At 37.5% G+C, this 21,174-nt stretch overlaps 1 long non-coding RNA gene across 1 annotated transcript in view; it reads left to right on the top strand.

Annotated features, from left to right (window-relative positions):
- Nucleotides 1-16,958, top strand: part of LOC148124720 (uncharacterized) — a 184,767-nt gene extending 167,809 nt beyond the window's left edge. The window contains exon 3 of the long non-coding RNA XR_015745100.1: nucleotides 16,828-16,958. This is a non-coding gene — a long non-coding RNA (uncharacterized LOC148124720). The remainder of the gene's footprint in view (nucleotides 1-16,827) is intronic.
- The last annotated feature ends 4,216 nt before the right edge of the window (nucleotides 16,959-21,174 follow it).

The raw sequence follows: 21,174 nt of genomic DNA on the forward strand, positions 1-21,174 counted from the left end.
ATACAATCATAGCCGCTGTTAATACATTTACAATCAGGTATTTCAAATCTTTACTATATGTATCAGGTAAAATTCCCAATTAAAAAATCTCTGGTTTCAAGTCTATGTGTTTCTTTATCATTTTTCCAACCACATGTGCATTTTACTCCAGTATTTTTTAGCATCTGCACAAGTCCACCACATATGGTAATATGAGCCAGATGTCTGATGACATTTCCAACATTTTTCGGATTTATTCTTGAACATTCTTGCTATTCTTGTCGGGGGGAAATGCCACCTGTAAAACATCTTATACAAATTTTCTTTATATGCTGTTGACGTTGTCATTTTATAATTTTGAGACCAGAATTTTTGCCATTTCTCTAAATCAATTCCATATCCAAAATTCTTCCCCCAAGCAATCAGTTTCTTTAACTTGTTCTTCCTCTAGTTTAATTTCCAATAAATAACCATATAGTTTTTTAATCACCTTTTCATTAGTACCTGTCAAAATCTTATCTAAATCAGTCAATTTATCATAGAAACCTTCTGTTTTAAAATCTTCATCATATCTTGAATGTATTTGCGCATATGAAAACCAGTTCATCTTTATACCTTGTTCCTCTAAATTTTGCATCGATTTGAGTTCACCCTTTTCATCCAATATTTCCCCATATCTAACTGTTTATTCCTTCTTGTATATTATAGGATAGGAAAATGCTTCAATAGTCGATAACCAAACTGGAATTTTCAAATAACATTGTCTTTTAATCTTCTCCCAGTTTAACCACAAAGACTCCCATATATGATGTCTTCTAAAATAGCCCTGTGTTTTAGTTCCCTTATACCATAAAAAAGCATGCCAACCCAACAACAAATCATGTCCTTCTAGTGTCAACAATCTAGTCTTTCTTAATGTTATCCATTCCTTAGCCCACATCAAATTTGCAGCTTGATAGTACAACTCCCAATTAGGCAAACCTAATCCTCCTCTAATTCTAGCATCTTGTAAAAGTTTTAACTTTATTCTAGCTTTCTTACCTTGCCATATATACTTCAACACAATTTTATTTAAATCTTCAAAATAGTCTTTTCCAAGCCTAATTGGTATTGTTTGAAACAAGTATAAGATTCTGGGTAGGATATTCATCTTGATTGTGAAATTCTCCCTATTAATGACAATTGTAGATTTTCCCATTTCATCAAATCTAACATTATCTGTTGTTTAAGTTTAATGTAATTGTTCTCTTTTAACGTACTATATCTTGATGTCAAATGTATCCCCAAATACTTAACCTTATTCGTGACTTGAATTTTCAATAGGTCTGCCAGTTCTTCTCTTTGTCTTAGTAGCATATTCTTTGTCAAAATCTTTGTTTTATCTTTGTTTATTTTCAAACCGGTCACCTCACCATATGTCTCTATCTTTTTCAATAATTTTGTTTTCTAAAGGGTCTTCCAAAATAAAGGCCAAATCATCCGCAAAGGCTTGCAATTTAAATTCTTCCTTTTTAATTTTCATTCCTTTTATACTTTTGTCATCTCTGATATTTCTATTCAACACTTCCAAAGTTAAAACAAATAGCAAAGGTGATAGTGGGCATCCTTGTCTTGAACCTTTTCTTATATAGATAGAATCTGTGAATTCTCCCTCTATCTTTACCTTTGCCGTTTGCTTATAGTATATGGCTTCTATTGCTTGAATAAATTTTCTGGCGAAACCCATCTGTTCCAATAATAATAACATAAATCTCCAATTCACATTATCAAATGCCTTTTGCGCATCTAAGAATATCAAAGCCATTTTCTTTTCGGGATGTGCCTCATAATATTTCAAAGTGTCCAGGATTACTCTCATATTGTCTTTGATGTGTCTCTTTGGCAGAAATCCATTTTGATCTGGATGGATAAAGTTATTTAAGTATTTTTTAAGCCTTTCTGCCAAAAATAAAGCAAAGATTTTATAGTCTGCATTTAGTAAAGAAATAGGTCTATAATTCTTAATTTGCAATGGATCAGCCTCTTCTCTTGGAATAAGTGTAATATAGGCTTCTGACCATGTTTTAGGTATCATCTTCTTTAACATAACTTCATTCATGACTTCTAGCAATGGAAGGCTCAGCGATTCTTGTAGTGTTTTATAAAATTCTGCCAGAAGCCCATCTGGACCTGGTGCTTTTCCATTATTTTGCTTCTTAAGCGCGTCAGTTAATTCCATCATTGTTATAGTACTTTCTAACATTTTTTCAGTCTCTTTAGGTATCTTAGGTAGATTAGCCTTCTGTAGGTACTGTTTGACTGTTACCTCATCAATATTCTCTTGCTTATATAGTTGCCCATAGAAGTCTCGAATAATTTCCTTTTTCTCTTTATTGCCATAGCAAACTTGGCCTTGATCATCTATTAATTGCGATATTTTCCTTGATTCTTTCTCCTTTCTCAATTTGTATGCTAACCATCTACCTGGTTTATTTGCATCTTCAAAGTAGTTCTGTTCAGCACTTCTAATTTTCTGTGCCAATTCTTCTTTCTCTATTTGACCCATTTTATGTTTAATTATATCCAATTTTAGTTTAATGTCTTTTTTCTGTGGCGTTTTCTGTAGTTCTTTTTCAAATCTTTTGTGCTCATCTTCTGAAACTTTAAGTAGCTTGCCTTTTCCTAATATTCCTTTTCTTTATATAATCTATTATCAAGCCTCTAGCATATGCCTTCATTGTATCCCAGACATTCTGAATTGAAGTATCTTCTTTTTTATTTTCTCTAAAGAAAAAGGCCAATTCTTTCTCCATCCATTGTGTAAAATCTTTTTCCTTTAAAATAGTATTATTTAGCATCCATCTTGATCTTTTTTGTCCTTTCCATTTAATTGTCATTGGATTGTGGTCTGCCCAAGTACTTGTTTCAATGTTTGTTTCTTGAATGTTAGATATTAATTCTGTTGAGGTCCAAATCATATCTATTCTGGACCATGATAAGTGTCTATTTGAATAGAAGGTGTATTGTTTAGTTTTAGCATTTCTTTCTCTCCATGTATCTTTTAAGTTTATTTCATCTACCATTTTAAAAAAAGATTTAGGGAGAGTCTTTCTGTTTTGCTTTATTGTTTTCTGTGCTGTATAGTCCAATTTATTGTCTACAATTCCATTAAAATCTCCCATCATGACTATATTAGCATAGACCAGTCCAATTATTTTCATGTGTAATTTTTTGTAAAACTCTTCTTGTTTATCATTCGGAGCATAAATTGCAATCAGGAGTGTTTTCATATTATTGTCCATTATTTCCACCATTAATACTCTTCCACCATCATCGGTATAAATCAATTTTGCTGGGATATTCTCTTTAATGTATAAGACCACTCCTCTTTTCTTACATTGAGTCAAAGAAGTGAATATTTTCCCTAATTTTGGCTGTACCAACAATTGTTCATATTGTTTTTTAATGTGTACTTCTTGTAAACAAATTATATCAAATTTTAATTTCTCTAATTTATGAAAAAATTTCCTTCTTTTAACAGCTGAGTTAAGTCCATTTATATTCATTGTAATCAGTTTTTTCTCTTCCATGATTATACTTTGTAATTGGGTTTGGCAGCTCTCATAGATCTTGGTTCACGTTGTTCTTTGATCTCCACCTGTCCACCTAGTGCGCCTTCTTTTTCAGTCCCCATTTGGTTCTCTTGGAATTCAATTAGTGAGATCTCTTTCTCTGCCTCTTTCTCTCTCCTTTCAAAAAATTCTGCGTAGAATAATTCTGCTTTCTCAACTGAATCAATTGTATGTCTCTGTTCTTGCCATGTAAACATTAGTCCTTCTGGAATCAGCCATCTATAATTCACCTCTTTTTTCAATTACATTTTAGTCAGGAATCGGTATTCTCTTCTCATCTCTCTCACTCTTCTAGGTATTTCTTTTAAAACCACAATCTCCCTGCCTTTGTATTTCAACGTTTTCTCTCTTGCCACTTGTAATATTTGTGTTTTAATGGCTTTTTTTGTAAATCTGATGTGAACTCTTGGTAGGTTGTTCCTCATCGCATATCTTGTAAAAACTCTGTATACCTCATTTACTCCATCCATCATCTTCTCCTCTGTTATTTCCAAAGCTTCAGCCAGTATTTCTATCATTATCGTGGCTAGATTTTGTCCTTTTTCTTCCTCTATATTTTGAAATCTGAGATAAAATTCTGATCTGTCCATCTCCCACTTCAGCATCCCACTTTTATCTTGTTCAACCACTGTTAATCTACTGTCAATATTTTCAATCTTCTTGTCTCTTTGTTTAACTTCTTCAATTTTTTGGAATCTCTCATCATACTTCGCCATCATTTGTTGAATATTTTCAATTTTTTCATCAGTCTTCCCTGTTCTTTGTTCAATGTTCTCTGTTCTTTGTTCAATGTTCTCTGTTCTTTGTTCAGTGTTCTCTATTCTCTTTTCAATGGTGTCTGATTTTATTTTAAGGTCTTGGATTCCTTGCATAATCATCTGTAGGGTCACTTTTTCTTGTTCTTTATCTTGTTTTGATATTGTCTGAATTAAACATTGTCCTCCAGATGGTGGGGAGGCAGAAGTAGGTGCCAGAGGGTATGAATTTCCTGCTCATTTTGAATGATTCAAAATCTTCAAATTAATCCAATTAGTGAAGTAGCCAATTATAATCCAAGGTGAGAAATAAAAGTGGTAGAGAGTAAAAGGCCCAATGGTTAGAAAAAGGGTGGGGGGGATTCTTCAGGTTCTTCTGAACCTTAATCCAATTATGAAATAATCAATTGTAACCCCAGATGAAAGATAAAAATAATAATAAGAAAAAAGCCCAATAATAATAAAAAAAAGGATGAGGGAAAAATTTCTTCAGGTTCTTTACACATTAATCCAATTAAGAAATCTCAAAAATTAAAATTAAAATTAAAAAAAACCATAAAAATAAACCAAAAATATGGATGGAAAAAGCAAAAATCCCAATGGAAAAATTAAAAGAATTTTTTTTGAGGCTTTCCCTTTAAAATAAAAAAGCAAAAGTAAGAATATTACAAAAATAAAGGATTTTTTTTTTTAAAAAAAGGAGTACAGTAGAGCTGGTAAGGAGGGGTAACACAACTTAAAAAAATAAAAAGAACACACTGCACTTTATTTAATTATCCAAGGGTCTTGTTATAACTCTCATCTCCACAAGCTTCAAAACCAAACTTCAATTGTTGATAGAAATCCAGAAGAACACCTGTAATAACACTCTCCCATGTTCTTCCCTCTATCTTATCAAGTTGCAATGTCCTTGAAAGGGAGTCTTTCACAGTTCTCTCAACTTCAGCTAAAATATTTTCAAGCCTCTAGTTGACAGTGTTACAAAGTTTCTTTGTTCTCACTTTCCCCCTCCTTTCCCAGACAAAACGTAATAGAAGTTTTTAAAAAGGAGAGAGTATATATATATAAAAAGAAAAATAACTAAAGGGAGCCTCTAATCTAAAAAGTTGAAAAATCAAAAAAGAGAAGAAAAAATAAATATGTATAAGAGAAAAACTAGTCCAGTTAACAAATGCTAAGTCATGATAGAAGTCCGGTAATAAAGAAAGTAAAAAAGTAAAAAAGTAAAAAGCCAAGCCTCACTTTGACGTTTCCATTTAAAAACTGCCACTTATTCAGTTCTGTCAAAACTTACAGATTTTTTCTTTTTCTTAGGGTGTCCTTTTAAACCTCAAAATAATAGTAAAAAAAAAAAAAGTTCTCACCAAGCCAACACACTTTCTCTTTCAGTCTCTTCCATTCTGGAGCTGTCCCAACTTCAGCAGCTTAATGGCTGCCTCTCCGCCGCTGGCAAAAAGGGCTTCTCCTGAATCTACCAGGAACTTTGCGATATCCCTGGGATCCACAGGAGAAGCCCTTCACTATCACCGTCTCTACTGGATGGTTTAGGTCCATTTGGACCGACCAGGGGCAAAGATATCGGCTGCAATCTCAGAGCCCCGAGATTGAAAGGCGTATCATCACGATGTCAGCTCCACCCTCGGGATTCAATTTTTTTTTTTTTTTACTCCTGGTTCTGTGGGAATGGCTTGGTGAGCGTGGCAAGGGAAGGTTACTGCAAAATCCCCATTCCCTCCCCATCCCACTAACCTGCTTTCCAGCTCCATTCTCCTGTTCAGGCAGCAAAAGAAGACCCAGCCGATCAGCTGGGACTTGGGAGGCAGGAAATAGATGGGTGTGGGGCCAGTCAGAGGTGGTATTTGCCGGTTCTCTAAACTACTCAAAATTTCCATTACTGGTTCTCCAAAACTGGTCAGGACCTGCTGAATACCACCTCTGGCTTGGGCTCTGTCCCTCTTTCCACCACTCTAGCTCTAAGCCTAAAGGTAGGTAGGAAGAAATGAAGTGGAATTTGGTTAGTGTAGAGCAGAATTTCAGGGTTATTTTCATAATAAAAAAATTGAGAGGAATGTTGGAGATCTTCTAGTCCAACCCCTCCCTCAAGCAGCAGACGTTATTCCATTTCAGACCAATGACTGTCCAATCTATTCTTAAATATGTCCAGTGATGGAGCACCCATAACTTCTGAGTGCAAGTTGTTCTACTCATTAATGGTTCTCACTGTCAGGAAAGTCCTCCTTAATTCTACGTTGCTTCTCTTCTTGATTAGTTTCCATCCATTGCTTATTGTCCTGCCTTCAAGTGCTTTGAAGAATAAGTAGACGCTCTCTTCTTCATTTGTTTTATCCTCCAGTCCCCTAATCATCTTTTTGTTCTTCTCTGAACTCTTTTGAGACACAGAATTTCCAAAGAGCAAAACCTATCCGAAGCATTTGTAAAAACCTGGGGTGTCATAGGCTTCATTCATTGTACATATCTTATAGCTTCAGGGTTGCCAGAAAGTATCGGGCACAAGCAACAAGAGTCATTCTCAATAGGCCTGGTAGATATTTTATTAAAGTAAAGGTAAAAATTCCCCTTGCACATATGTGCTAGTCATTTCCAGCTCTAGGGGGCAATGCTCATCTCCATTATAAAGCCGAAGAGTCAGCATTGTCCGGAGACATCTCCGTGGTCATGTGACCAGCATGACTAAACACCAAAGGTGTATGGAACGCTGTTACCTTCCCACCCAAGTGGTCCCTATTTTTCTACTTGCATTTTTACATGCTTTCGAACTGCTAGGTTGGCAGAAGCTGGGACAAGTAATGGGTGCTCACTCCATTACGCAGCACTAGGGATTCCAACTGCCGAACTGCCGACCTTTCTGATCGACAAGCTCAGCATCTTAGCCACTGTTGTGACTCCGAGACTTGAACCTGGTCAGTCAGCAGATGTAGGCTCGAGTGATGAAGAAGATCTGGCATTGAGATTTGAGCCTGCATTATTAAGCAACTTAGAGGGGAGTCAGGAAGAGGGGGAGGAGTTGGCTCTGAGAGATGAGCCTGCTTTACTGGAGGTTTTGGAGTCCTCTCCCTCCCCTGAATCTCCCTCCCTGATTACACCTCAGCTGTTAACAGATAATCAGGAGAACGTGCCAGAGGTTTCGAGCGATGACGACACTGACGGATGTTGGCTTGATGCTAGGACTAGAAGAAGATTGAAACGTCAATCACAATTTGAAAAGAAGCGTCAAGCCAGTGATTAATTAGTGAGATTGACACGCCCCTTCAGGGGATATAAGGAAGCGTACTAGCTCGTAATCCTTGTTGGAAGCAAAGTGTATTTTGGTGTGAAAGAATTGCGTATGACTCTTTTGGCCGTGGCGTCGTGATTTATGGACAGTTCAGACTTGCCAGACAGATTCTAGGAAGACTGCCAAGGACTGTAAAAACAGAAGCAGTTAACTCTTTTGGGGTCTGGTTTTGTTTGCTTGAATATTTGAACTTTGGAACTTTGGATTCTCACCTGTGGATACAGGTGAGACAGAACAGCCACTGAGCCACCACATCCCTTTTAGATATTTTATTATTGTTCACCTTATATTACAAGAATCTTGGCAGGCCATATGCCTTCCCCTGAGAAATGGCAGATATCAACTTAAGGGTTTTACCTCAGACATTTCCTCCTTCGAACAAACTCTATGCCGGGATGTCTCTTTACTCCCCTTAGCATGGCTTCCTTCCCTTTAGGCTGTGGTTTCACTGGAGAAAGGCTGCTTTTGTTCAGCAGGATTTGATGAGCTGCTGAGCAAGATTGGTGAATTTTGTGAAGGAGAATTTCTATCAGGAATGACGATATCTTTAAGAATAGGAGCAGTAACAAGGGTGCACTCTTTAATTTACTACATGATGGAACAAATATTTTTATCCAAAGGTGAGATCATTCACCCTAGTATTTTTTTTTGGGGGGTCATACCTGATTTTGAACAATCTGAATGGCATCTTTGCTCATAATCATCACTGGATTTAAACATAAATTGCAGGAAAGAAAAATTCTTGAATATCAAGTCTGCTATTTCCTTCTAATCCTTGATATTTCATCCATGGAATTAAATTTCCAGGTTGGTAGATGAGAAAAAGCTAAGAGAACATTGTGTTAAGATTCCTCTTTCAATTATGCCTTTGTTTTAATGTGATTGGAAGGCGTTTGCTCACCCTTTAGGATGAGGTTTCAGGGCATTGCTGTGCAGAATCTACACAGCAATAGCACTTATTGTGCTATTATACCTTATATACTTATGTACTGCTTCACAGTGCCTTTACAGCCCTCTCTAAGTGGTTTACAGAGTCAGCATATTGTCCCCAATAATTTGGGTCCTCATTTTACTCACTTCAGAAGGATGGAAGGCTGAGTCAACTTTGAGCCAGTGAGATTCGAACTACCAAATTTTTGGGCAGCCGACAGACAACAAAAGTAGCCTGCAGTACTGCATTCTAACCACTGCACCACCACTGTCATATGTTTGCCCATGGGGAAGAAAATGGAAGTGAAACACAGTTCCCTGTTTTTAATAGAACAGAATAACAGAGTTGGAAGGGATCTTGGAGGTTTCTAGTCCAACCCTTTGCTCAAGCAGAAAACCCTATACCATTTCAGACAAATGGTTGTCCAATCTCTTGTTTAAAACCTTCAGTGTTGGAGCACCCACAATTTCTGGAGGCAAGGACTTCTGTGAAACCCAAGAACTGTTCCCTAAGAATCAAAGTTTGGCTTAGCAGGTCACTTGTTCAAACTAACTTGTTCAGTTGGAAGTCCTTGACTGATCCCTGGAATCTCTTTGTCTTCCTGTTTTCCCCCTCTTGCTTCTCACCTATAGGACAAATAGAAATCAGAATCTCCAACTCTATGGAGGTGGCTTAAGCTGTTAAACCCTCTCTATTTATATTTGACAAATACACAGCAACTGCCTATGATTATTATGTGCATATGTAAATACTCATTACGATATTTCCTTTCAAGGTAAGCAATGTGATGCAGACTGTGGAAAAGAAATGATAATTCAAATAAATTAGACACCTGAGATAAGAAAAAGAAAAAGGGAACACAGCTAAAACAAGCTTACATCAACAACATTCACCATATATCTCTTTCAAAATCATCCTTTGTTCTTCTTCTACATCCATACGATGCTCCAGACACCGCCTTTTGTTCTTTATCTACATTGATTAAAAATTCAAGGATACTTACTCATGTGCACTCAATTTATTGCTCTTTTAAAAATGGCTTTTCCAAAAGCTTTTCTTTAATATCTATGGAGATTCTCAGTCACCTCGGTCATGGTGGTCCCAAAGGTGACTTTTCAAAAGGCAACTGGGCTTTGTTTTTACTTTGAAGATGCTTCACTTTTCATCCAAGAAGCTTCTTCAGTTCTGACTGAATGGTGGTGGATGGAAGAATTTATTACTGTCTCTCTTCAATGGAACAAACTCCACATTCTGGGCAGAGGACTGATGGTTTGAAAGAGAGGTCAAAGAGGCCATCTACATTAAGATTGAACAGTCCTCTCTCAGCAGAAGAGGAGGGATACAATGCCACCTATCTCCTGTTTACAACACAGTCCTTTTAGCAATTCCAAGAAGTGTCCACAACCATTCACACTGTTCAGGTGACTCTGAGGGCACAGATAAGCCTCCAAGTGGCCCCAACGACCCTCAGAAAGAATGCTAATGACCAGATGACTGCAAGGAATATAAATATTTCCATTCTCCACTATTTAATCAGAACTGAAAAAGCTGCTTGGATAAGAAGCAAAATATCTTTGAGGAAAAACAAAGAAAGCTCAGTTGCCTTTTGAAAAAGCACCTCTGGGACAGTTTTTCATTGACGTCCTTTGACAAAAGTCAGATACTCCATGTGTTTATGGTTAGTGGTGCTGTTTAGATTGGACCATTCTGCACCACAGAACCATCTTTTATTTGCCTTCATTGATCTATGTCAGTGATGGCTAACCTTTTCAACACCGAGTGCCCAAAGTGGGTGTGTGCACTCGCATCCCCAAAATGCAATATGTGTGCATGCCCCGCGCATGCACCCTGTGCCCTGCACATCCCCACGCATCCCACTGCATGCGCCCTGTCTCTTGCATGTGCCCCGCCCCCACACATGCATGGCAGAGACCTGAAAACCAGCTGGCGGGTGGGAGGTGTGTGTGCGCATGTGCAGCAAAGCTGAGCTGGAACAACAGCTCACGTACCACTTCTGGCATGCATTCCATAGTTCACCATCATGGATCTATGTTCTCCTACCTATAGTTAATTACTCCTATAGTAAGGCTTACTGTATCTTGAGCTTTCTCCTTTGGGAAAAACAGCAGGTCCAAATTTTGCTGGAAGTAAAGAGAGATAGATTGATTCCTGAGCATTTGTATACATGGAAGATATCTTCAAGTCTCCTTAGATCTTGCAGGCCAATCTAAAACAAGGCAAGCAGGGTGTCTCCATCACAGTGTGCCAATGATTTCTTTTTAAAGTCAAGAAGCTGAAGATTCTCAATGGAAACATTTTCTGATATCCCCATTGTTGAATCTGATTAATTTCAAATGGATTAAATTGATTTTGATTATCTACAATTTTGGGGGGAATATCTTTATTCCACTGAAGCAAATAGTTGTCCCAAAGGCTTAATGAAAACTTGGGCAAACTTTAATAACAAACCAAACTCTAAAGGAATAAATTGAGGACCCTGAGAAAGGAAGCAAAATGAAACAACACAACACAGCCCAGTGATGAATAATATCAGATATTTTATTTAACTTCAAACACATTTGTAAAGAACAATAATTGTTTTAAATAGAAAGCTGTTGAATTATAATTGGGAGTAATTGAAACTCGCCACAATATTGAATAAAAGATTAGATATTTTTAAACAGTGTTATCGTTACAATTATCTTTGGGGATAATTGGAGTGAAGCCCATGAACTGTTGTATGCAGAGAGAGTCACCCAGGGCCCATTGTCTTCCTAAATTGTTGCTGTCGAGAATTTAATGGGGAACTATTTATAAGTGATGGAGTTGATTCATTTGTCTTTGATGCAGGGGTTCACAAGTAAATGCTAGTCCTACTAAGTGAAATAGACAAATGGCAGAGGGGGCCATTTTATTTCCCACGCATCTGCTTTTTAATTTAAGAAAAAAAAGGAATCTTGTGAGGAAAGAAAATCAAGGATGTCCTACTTGGAATGCTAATTTCAACAAATGTGATGTGCCTTTGATTCCTCCTTCCTCTCCCCATCCCAATTCATAGCTGTGTCGTTGTTGGTCATGATGACAACTGGGGACATTTTAAATCAGCCGATGTTATATGGTGTTTTGGGGAGTCACTTTGCCTTTACATGACCAAGAACTGTATTTTTCATACATTGTATTTATGTCATTGAAAGTCAGCTTGATGTAGAGATTAAAGCACCAGGCTTGAAACTGGGAGATCATGAATTCTAGTCTCATCTTAGGCACAAAGCCAGATGGGTGACCTAAGGCCAGTCACTCTCTCCACAACCCTAGGAAAGAGACAATGGCAAACGAGTTCTGAAATTATCTGTCTATCTATCTATCTATCTATCTATCTATCTATCTATCTATCCACTATCTATCTATCTATCTACCCACCCACCCACCCACCCACCCATCCATCCATCCATCCATCCATCCATCCATCCATCCATCCATCTATCTATCTATCTATCTATCTATCTATCTATCTATCTATCTATCTATCATATTTCTTAACCACCCATTTCCCTCCCTTCATCTTTCCAATAAAATGGCAGGGACTTGTTCAGGCAAGTTGCCAGGAATCAACAAAGACATAAATCAATTAAAAATAATTTTATAGCAATAACATTGTCTTAGACTTATATACTGCTTCACAGTGCTTTATAGCACTTTTTAAGCAGTTTGCAGAGTCAGCATATAGTCCCCAAATAATCTGGGTCCTCAGAAGGATGACCCAGATCTTGGAAGGATGGAAGTGTCAGCTGGTGCTCCATTCAAAATCCAAGAAAGAAATACTTAGACTCTTGTAATTAAAGAAAAGATATCTTTTATGGAAATCAAGGGGTAGCAACAAGAGAATTCTGAATCTGAGGAAATAGGCACATACATCACATATATCAAGGGATTGAAATGTTCCCACCCCCAATAGTTCAAACGGTTCTTCCAATTAAAAGTTGTGAACCTCATCATGTGGACATCTTCAGGTGGTTATGATTAGTTGACCTTGGCTTACTCAGATAAAGGTTTGCAGTTGCACAGAGAAGAGAAAGATAAGCAAGAAATAGAAACCCTCCTCAGTTTATACAATATTAGTTAGTAACACCTCCAGCTCACTTCCCATACTTTTCCCCCTTCCACCCCCCGTTACTCATGACAGCCAGAAAGAAGCAAGCAAAGGAAGAATATCTTGAAGGCTGACAGGAAGGCTGAATCTTCTGGTTTGCCAGGCTTCAGCAGCAGCAGGGATTCGTGACACCGCACGATCCCTGCTGCGCTTGCTGCCGAGGTGCCTCCGATCCGTTTGGATTTGGAGGATATAGCTGCCCTGTAGAGGCAGCTGAAGATAGGGGGGACCTGGACAGGGGTTTGGAGGTGTCGCAGACCCCCTCCCCAGCCAGCAAAACCCCCTTTTCCCAAGGTGGAGGAGCGGCAGTCAGCAATGGCCACCACAAAGAAGCCTGCAGCTGGACAAGATTGTGCAGGAGGAAGAAAGTGGGAAGAGTCGCGAGCAAGTGAAAGTGGTTTTTGCTGACCAGGATAAAGTAAGAGAAAGTACCCTGGAACTTGAAATTTGCCAAAGATAAATTGTTTCCAGAGAGATTTACAAGTGGCAAATGGAATTTTAAAAGGAAAAGTTTTTTTTTTTCTTTTCACTCTCCTTGCTAACGTGACAGCGGATGGAACCATAAGAGAAATCAGAAAACCTGCATTGGAGGTAACTAAATGCTGAAGGGATAAGGATTTCTGAACATTTAAAAAAACAAAACCTTTTTTGCTGTGAGTGGGAAGGGAGAGGAAAAAAAATTGGAGCAGAATTTGAAAATAAGGAGAAGATTGCCTAGAATTTTAAAGAGTTACTAAACATTAATAAGACTTCTAAAAGATATATTTTAAATGGAACTTTGTGACTAAACAGTAACCCCAGAAAGAGAAAGTGAAGAAAGGAGAAAGTATTAAAAGAAACAGCTTATTTGGATTGTTTGGTGATCTTGGAATTTCTGAGAACTATCTTTGATTAAAAGCACTTGGGTGGTTGTTTGGAAAAACTTTTTCTCTCTACAATGGCATCACTTGTGGATGAATTGAAATTTGAATACCAAAAATACGAAAAAGAAGAACAAGAAGGGAAGGATTCTCTTGGCACTCTCTTTCAATTTTTAGAAATGGTGGTTTGTACTTATGAAAAGCTGACTGCGCAACAGGATGATTGGGATGAAGAAGAAGCCATTTTTGATGAACAAGTGACTTTATTTGGGGAAGGAAAGGAGAAAGAGGAAAAGGAAAAGGGGACTTTAAGACTTGGAAAAACAACCAAAAAAGAGAAAAATAAGGTGAAAAGTGGATACTATGTTAGAAAACAACAGAAAGGAGGAAAGCAGAAGAAGAAAAGGGAGGTGGAGAGACAAGGGGGTAAAAAGGGCAAGGAGAAGGATAAGCAAGGGAGAAAGGAAGGGATGTGAAGCCTCAATGGTGGGGAGCAAGATGCAAAGAAACAAAATTCTTTTAGAGATAATGGGTAAACTTTATTGAAAAAGGGATTCTGGAAAGGTACATAAGATTGTATTTTTATATTTGTATTTAGAAATAATCTTAGAAAATTAGAAACAATATGTAATTTAAAATGTGACAAAACATTTAGTGTAATTTAGTGAAATTTTTGTGAAGAAAAAGAAAGCAATGAAATAAATGAGAGAATTGGAGTAGGAGAAGGGGGAACACATTAATGAAATAATGATTTTAAATATGTGATGTGGTGGGGAAATAACTATGGAAAGCATAAGTGTTCCCATAAAGGTATGATATTTAATGGAAAAATAATGTGTAAAGTGTTTAAGATATAAATGAATATCAATATTAATGATTAGATTGTGTAACTTTAGTGAATTTTTTTGTGAAGAAAAAGAAGGCAATGAAATAAATGATAGATTTGAAGTAGGAAAAAGGGGAACATTTTAATGAAATAATGATTTAAAATATGTGATATGGGGGAGAAATAATTATGGAAAATAGAAGTGTTCCCATAAAAGTTTGATATTCAACTGAAAAGTAATGTGTAAAGTGTTTAAGATATAAATGAATACTAATATTAATGATTAGATTTGTATTGGCATTGATAATAAAAAATATTGTATAATTTTAGAATGTACCAAACAGAATCCCGACTTTTAAATCATTTTTTGAAGTCGCTGAAAGCCACACAAAAGACTTTTGGAGCAGGGGGAATATATTGGTTCTAAGAACATCAGCTTGGGCATGGGTTGTGGCCCATGAGCCAAAGTTGAACCCAATGGGGCAGTCTTCTGAGAAGACATGCAGAACATTTCACAGTAAAGAATGAGTGATCAAGAAAAGAAAAAAAAAGAAGTCCTTTTCTACAATTACTGTCAGGGTTCCAAGTAATGAAATCCATCTTAAAAGAAAAATAACAAAGTCCATCTTCAAAAATATTTCTTTTATTTAGGAAAACATCAAATTGGCAAAGTCCATGGTAATTCCAGATCTGACCCAACCTGGAATTACCCCACAATATTAGAAGTTAGAAACACCCCCATAAGTCACATTCTCCAATAAAAGTATTACAACGTTGCTTGATGTCATAAATCTCCACCTCCAGGGCTCCAAACCCGGACAGCTCATTTCCCACGAGAAAGAAGATCACCTAGCCGTAACACTCTCTTATTTCCACTCCTCCCACCTTAGGATTGTGTCAAGCCCGCAACTTTCCACCCCCATGACTACCACAGGGAAAATAAGAAAAAGAATATATACGAAAACAAACAAAAATAGCTACACTTATGACAATTTCAGGCTTGACAATTGCTGTCTGCTTGCAAAGTAGTGTTCATGAGTTGTTGTAGATGAGGAATAGCATGTAAATATCATATTAAGTTATTTGTGAAGCCATATAAAGCTAGTTTCTTTTTAAAGGCATAGAATTTGCCATCAGGTGTCCGTATGTGTCTGTTTGTTTAATGACTGGACTGGCTTTTATTCTTGGTGGTGCTAATTTTAACTTGCTGATTTCATAAAACTGGAATTTTAACAGATTTTATGTGTTTTTGTAATGGGTTTTGCTTTATTTTGTTTGACAGTTTTTAGGTTAACTTTTTAAAGCAATGTATTAGATAGCTACATTTACCATCTTGATACACTGGACTTTTCCGTTTATATGAAATGCCTGTGAAATTGAAGCAGAAGTTATTTCAGAGGTTGACCTTTTAAAAACAGATTTAGGTTGCCAGGTATTTTATTTTATTTATGATTTTGATATATATTCTAGTGCTGTACTTGTTGTCAGCCTTTTATTCAAGTAACTTTCATTTTCCTAAGAGAAAGCTCGTATAAGAGATTTCCCCATACTAAAAACACTGGAATAAAATTTCTATCATGCCCAACCGGTTTGTCTAATCGAGCGAAACTGATTTAATAAGGCACAGTTTTCTCCTGTGTGGGACTTTTTTTGGAGATAAGCAAGAACCTGCAGCTGGTATAATATATGGCAGCTGATGATACAACCCCATCTACACTAAACACATGTTCCTCGGCCCAATTTAAATTGGTGATTGTTGAGGTCACATCCCTACATAGCACAGTTCTGCAATACACCAGGAACTCAATCTGCTGGAATTGAATCCAACTATGTGATCTGTTGAGATCCATCCTCCTTTCTTGTAAGTTACATGGGACATGGACAAGACAACAGGCCTTCTCCATGCTCATCACTGGGACTTTTTTAAAATTGAAGATATCTTCCTTGCATTTCACACATCAATGAAATGGGCTGCTTTCCTTATCAGAGGTGGTATTCAGCCAGTTCTGACAGGTTCTGGAGAACCGGTAGTGGAAATTTTGAGTAGTTCAGAGAACAAACAAATACCACCTCTGACTGGCCCTGCCCCCATCTCTTCTCTGCCTCCCGAGTCCCAGTTGATCAGCTTGGTCTTCTTTGGTTGCCCTGCACAGGAGAACGGAGCTGGAAAGCAGATTAGTGGGGTGGGGAGGGAATGGGGATTTTACAGTATCCTTCCCCTGGAGTGGGGTGGAAACGGGGATTTTACAGTATCCTTCTCCTGATACACCCACCAAGCCACACCATGCCCACCAAGCCACACCCACAGAACCGGTAGTAAAAAAAATTGAATTCCAGCACTGCTTCCCATGAAAGTGACGGTATTAAATTTATTCCCACATATTTTGTTTCAGTACATTTCATTTTTGTTTGCTTCCCAGAGTCCATTGGATACATGTAAGAGCCCTGATGGTGCCATGGTTAGAATGCAGTGTTACAGGCTGACTCTGCCCACTGCCAGGAGTTCAATCCTAACCAGCTGAGGGTTGACTCAGCCTTCCATCCTTCCAAGGTCAGTAAATGAGGACCCAGATTGTTGGGGGCAATATATGTTGACTCTGTAAACCACTTAGAGAGCACTATGAGGCAGTATATAAGTCTAAGTGCTATTGCTATTGTTGTTGTATATCAGAAGTAAGTCTCACTGTTTGGTGAACCTCATTGTCAAGGATCTTTGTGTAATATTTCAATTAACACTGAAAGCTAGATTCAGTGCCAGTTGTAATTGGGCAGGGAAGAATTTCATAACTGGAATACCTGTATTGAAAGTATCCTTTGAGGAGTGTGCTAAAATAGTGAATGACTGACAATTGTGAATCATCAAGAGGGCATCTCAATTCAGTCTTAATTGCTGACATATATAAAAGTTAAGGCAAGCACCAATTAATTATCACATTCACTGCTGTTTAATTTAACAAAAAGATATCTTTCCCAGAGTGTTTAAGAGCCAAATCTTCAACTGGGCTATGGAATCCATTTTGCTTAGATGCCAAAGAAATGGTAGATAGTTATTTTTGTTTCTTTATAGAAAATCTTCTCTCCAAAATTCTACTAAGAAAAGAAGAAAGAAGGAAAGAAGGAAAAGAAGAACAATCTAATAGAGAAAAATCTAGGAAATGGATAAGATCTTAGAATTTAAATTTAAGATAACATAGTATTTAATTCCTCCACCAAAATTGTTGGAGGTATTTCAGACTTAGAAAAGTGATAAATCAATTATGAAACCAAAACCTCAATTACAGCACTGTCTGCTTAATTATTTGACAAGTTAATTAATCTAAGCAACTGCTATTGCATTGCCATTGCTGCAGTAAAATGAGCAAAATATAGCTATGTCAAGTCCTGGATATCTTGGCAGTACAGAATTTAATAAGACACCTGGAAAATGCCTGATAATAGGTGCTAAGTGAGGTCAATCTACCTGGGTAGGCATAGGAAGAACAGTTCCAACTTCTTTCCTGAAGGTGTTTTCTGTTGCTGATTATTTAGTTATAACTAATTACAACATGTATTCATCGGCACAAGTTTTTTCCCCTACCTTACACATATTTTTTTCAGGAGGAGATGTTTTGCCTCTTTTCCATATCAAATGGTGTCACATCTAAGAATAGTACCTCTTGACTTGTTAGAACAATGATGGTGTCACTCTTTTGCTTGCTTGGAGACAACACAATTACAGCTGCCACTATAATTGATGCCGACGGATTTTAGGAGAGAAATGGACACAGATTATTAGCTCGTCAATCTTGTTCCTTGTGGTACCATTTCCTCTGGGTTACTTTCTCATTGTTGTTGCTGTTTCCTTTGTAGCCTATAAATTGACTTAAACAATCTGAAGAAGAAAAAACCCACCTCCTGGACTACTAGCAGATAGCTGGAGAACAGAAGAAAGGAAAATAAGATTGCTCCTTTGGTCTAGATCACAGTATAGGATCAGTGCAGGATAACAAATTATTTTGCTCAAGAGGCTGAAGGGTGAGGTCCATGCTAAGAGTTTGCTGAAAAATAAAAATGGCATTCTAAAAGAAAAAAATATATATAAAACTGTAGTGACAGATTGAGAAGCCTTAATTCTTCCTCTCATATAACATCAGATCCAGTGTTTTATTATTCATCTTACTCATTATCAGTGACATAAATTGGCAATGGCTTCTCCTGGTTTATGAATGGAATTCTTCTTAGCATCAGATCTTCTATCACCACAGAAGATAACAATGGTGGAAGTTTCCTTATCAATGGGTCAGACTCTTAGTTTATTTAGTCCAGGATTGTCAACACAGCTTTCCAGAAATTTCCCCAGCTCTTCCAAAAGATACTGGGTATTGAATCCACAACCTTCTTGAGAATAGAATGGAATGGAATGGAATGGGCTATAGACTAGACTAGACCAAATCTGACCTGACCTGACCTGACCTTGGAGATTTTTAAGTCCAACCCCCAGCTCAGGCAGGAAACCCTATACCATGTTAAAATTTAAATATGGTGTACTAGTGATCCATGCTATCTCTTGAGTAGACCCTAACACAACCTTAGAGGTTCGTTCATATATCTGATCTAACTAAGCAACAGTGGCACAGGGGTTAGAGTGCAGTACTGCAGGTTTCTTCAGCAGACTGACTTCACTTTGGCAGATTGAATCTCGGCAGGCTCAAGGTTGACTCAGACTTCCATCCTTCTGAGGTGGGTAAAAATGAGGACCCAGATTGTTGGGGGCAAGAGGCTGACTCTGTAAACCACTTAGAGAGCACTGGAAAGTTGTATATAAGTCTAAGTCAGAGGTGTTATTCAGCGGGATCTGACCAGTTCTGTAGAAATGGTAGCGGAAATTTTGAATACTTCGGAGAACCAGTGGTAACCTTCCCCCAGGAGTGGGGAGGGAATGGAGATTTTACAGTATCCTTCTCCTGCCACACCCACCAAGCCACACCACACCCACCAAGCCACGCCCACAGAACCATTAGTAAAAAAAATTAAATACCACCACTGGTCTAAGTGCTATTGCTAAGGTATCAGAATGAAAAACTGCAATTAGGTTTGTCCAATATCTTTCTCTTGCAATTTTTTTTCCCACAAGATGTGTTTTTAAATGTAATCTCTTAAAGTGTATTTAATATCCTTAAACAATGAATCCAACTTACAGCAAGTCAGTTCAGGTTCTATTAGATTAGATCAATTTCCAAGGGTACATAGGAGATCCCTGTGAATCAGAGGTGGTATTCACCAGGTTCTGACAAGTTCTGGAGAACCAGTAGCAGAAATTTTGAGTAGTTTGAAGAGCCAGCAAGTACCACATCTGACTGGAGATTTTACAGTATCCTTCCCTGCCACACCCACCAAGCCACACCCACAGAACCAGTAGTAAAAAAAAATGAATCCCATCACTGCTGTGAATAGATGAGAAAGTTGTGAAAATCAGAGGCATTCTAACTCTTTCTGATACTTTTTAAAACCTATAATAACTCTTAATGTGGAAGTTCTATCTCCTTCTCTTATAAAACCTCTGAGCAATAATTGCTTTTCTCATCGCAGGCCAAAGGACAATCCAAACAACTGTGTCATTTCTCATTCTGTTTCCATTATGTAGCATCAGGTTACATAGGAGGACACACATATAAATTAGGCTCTCTCAGTACAAAAACATCCAGTGTGGCTGAAATCCCACTGCCTTGGATAATGAATAAATCTGACAAGAAATTGTTGTGGGTGCATCTACCTTGCTGTGCAGTGAATAAAGTTCACTCGATGGAAAATGCTATATGACAGTACAAATGTATTACTTGGGAATTAATATGTATTTTATTCACAGCCAAATGCTCAAATGGAGAGAGTTTTTACATAGATTTGAATGGCAAGTGATGGAAAGGAAATGTTTGGGCAGAGTTAAATGGAATGCAAAAAAATGGCAGGTTGCCTTCTCCAAATGAAGGGATACACCAATGAAATTGGTCATGCGGGAACTTTCTATCTCAAATCTTGATGGAAATGTTGAAGTACTTTGACTCATTTTATAACAGTTTTGTTTCTGCCTTGAACCCCAATATCATTTTACCCTTTTTTCCTGTTCAAATTGGAGAAATATCCAGTGAAATAATCGCACTGAAGATTACCCAGATCGCTTGAAGTTATTTAAAAAGGAACAACTCATTCCAGATGCCTCTAGGAAACCAAATTGCAGTTGCCACCATGCCTGCCTTTCTGTAGATGAGCTTACTCAAGTATAAAATGGTAGCACCACTGGTTTATTAGTCTACAACTACTTGGCTCTTGCACACATCTCACAATTTTGAAAGATACACATGCTAGGTATCTGCTTTCAAAGAGGCGTCTTAAGCAGATGCTTGCAATAGCTGTGGTCTTTATCTCACCTGGGAAATGAGTGACATTAACAAACTTCATTTCCCCTATTGATGTGAATAAAGACCCTTCCCCACATTTTATCTTCTTGGGTCTCCAATGTCTGTATAAGTGAGATAGATGCCTCCCCTTTCACAGGACTGGCTTTCTAAGCAAATATGTTTTCATTAGGAGAAAATATAATAATATAATCCCCTTCCTTAACTTCTGATAGGATTAAATAAAGGTAAAAGTTTCCCTGTCACTCATGTCTGACTTTAGGACATGGTGCTCTTCTCTGCTTGTTGGCTGAGGAAGAGAGAGTTAACAACCATCCCTGAAGTCAATTATAATGTAATCAATATGTTATCAAGAATGTTCCATGGTTTGGGTCA

Source organism: Pseudonaja textilis, chromosome 13 (genome assembly GCF_049901715.1).
Source record: "Pseudonaja textilis isolate UNSWEBS1 chromosome 13, rPseTex1.2, whole genome shotgun sequence".
In the NCBI taxonomy this organism is placed as follows: Eukaryota; Metazoa; Chordata; class Lepidosauria; order Squamata; family Elapidae; genus Pseudonaja; species Pseudonaja textilis.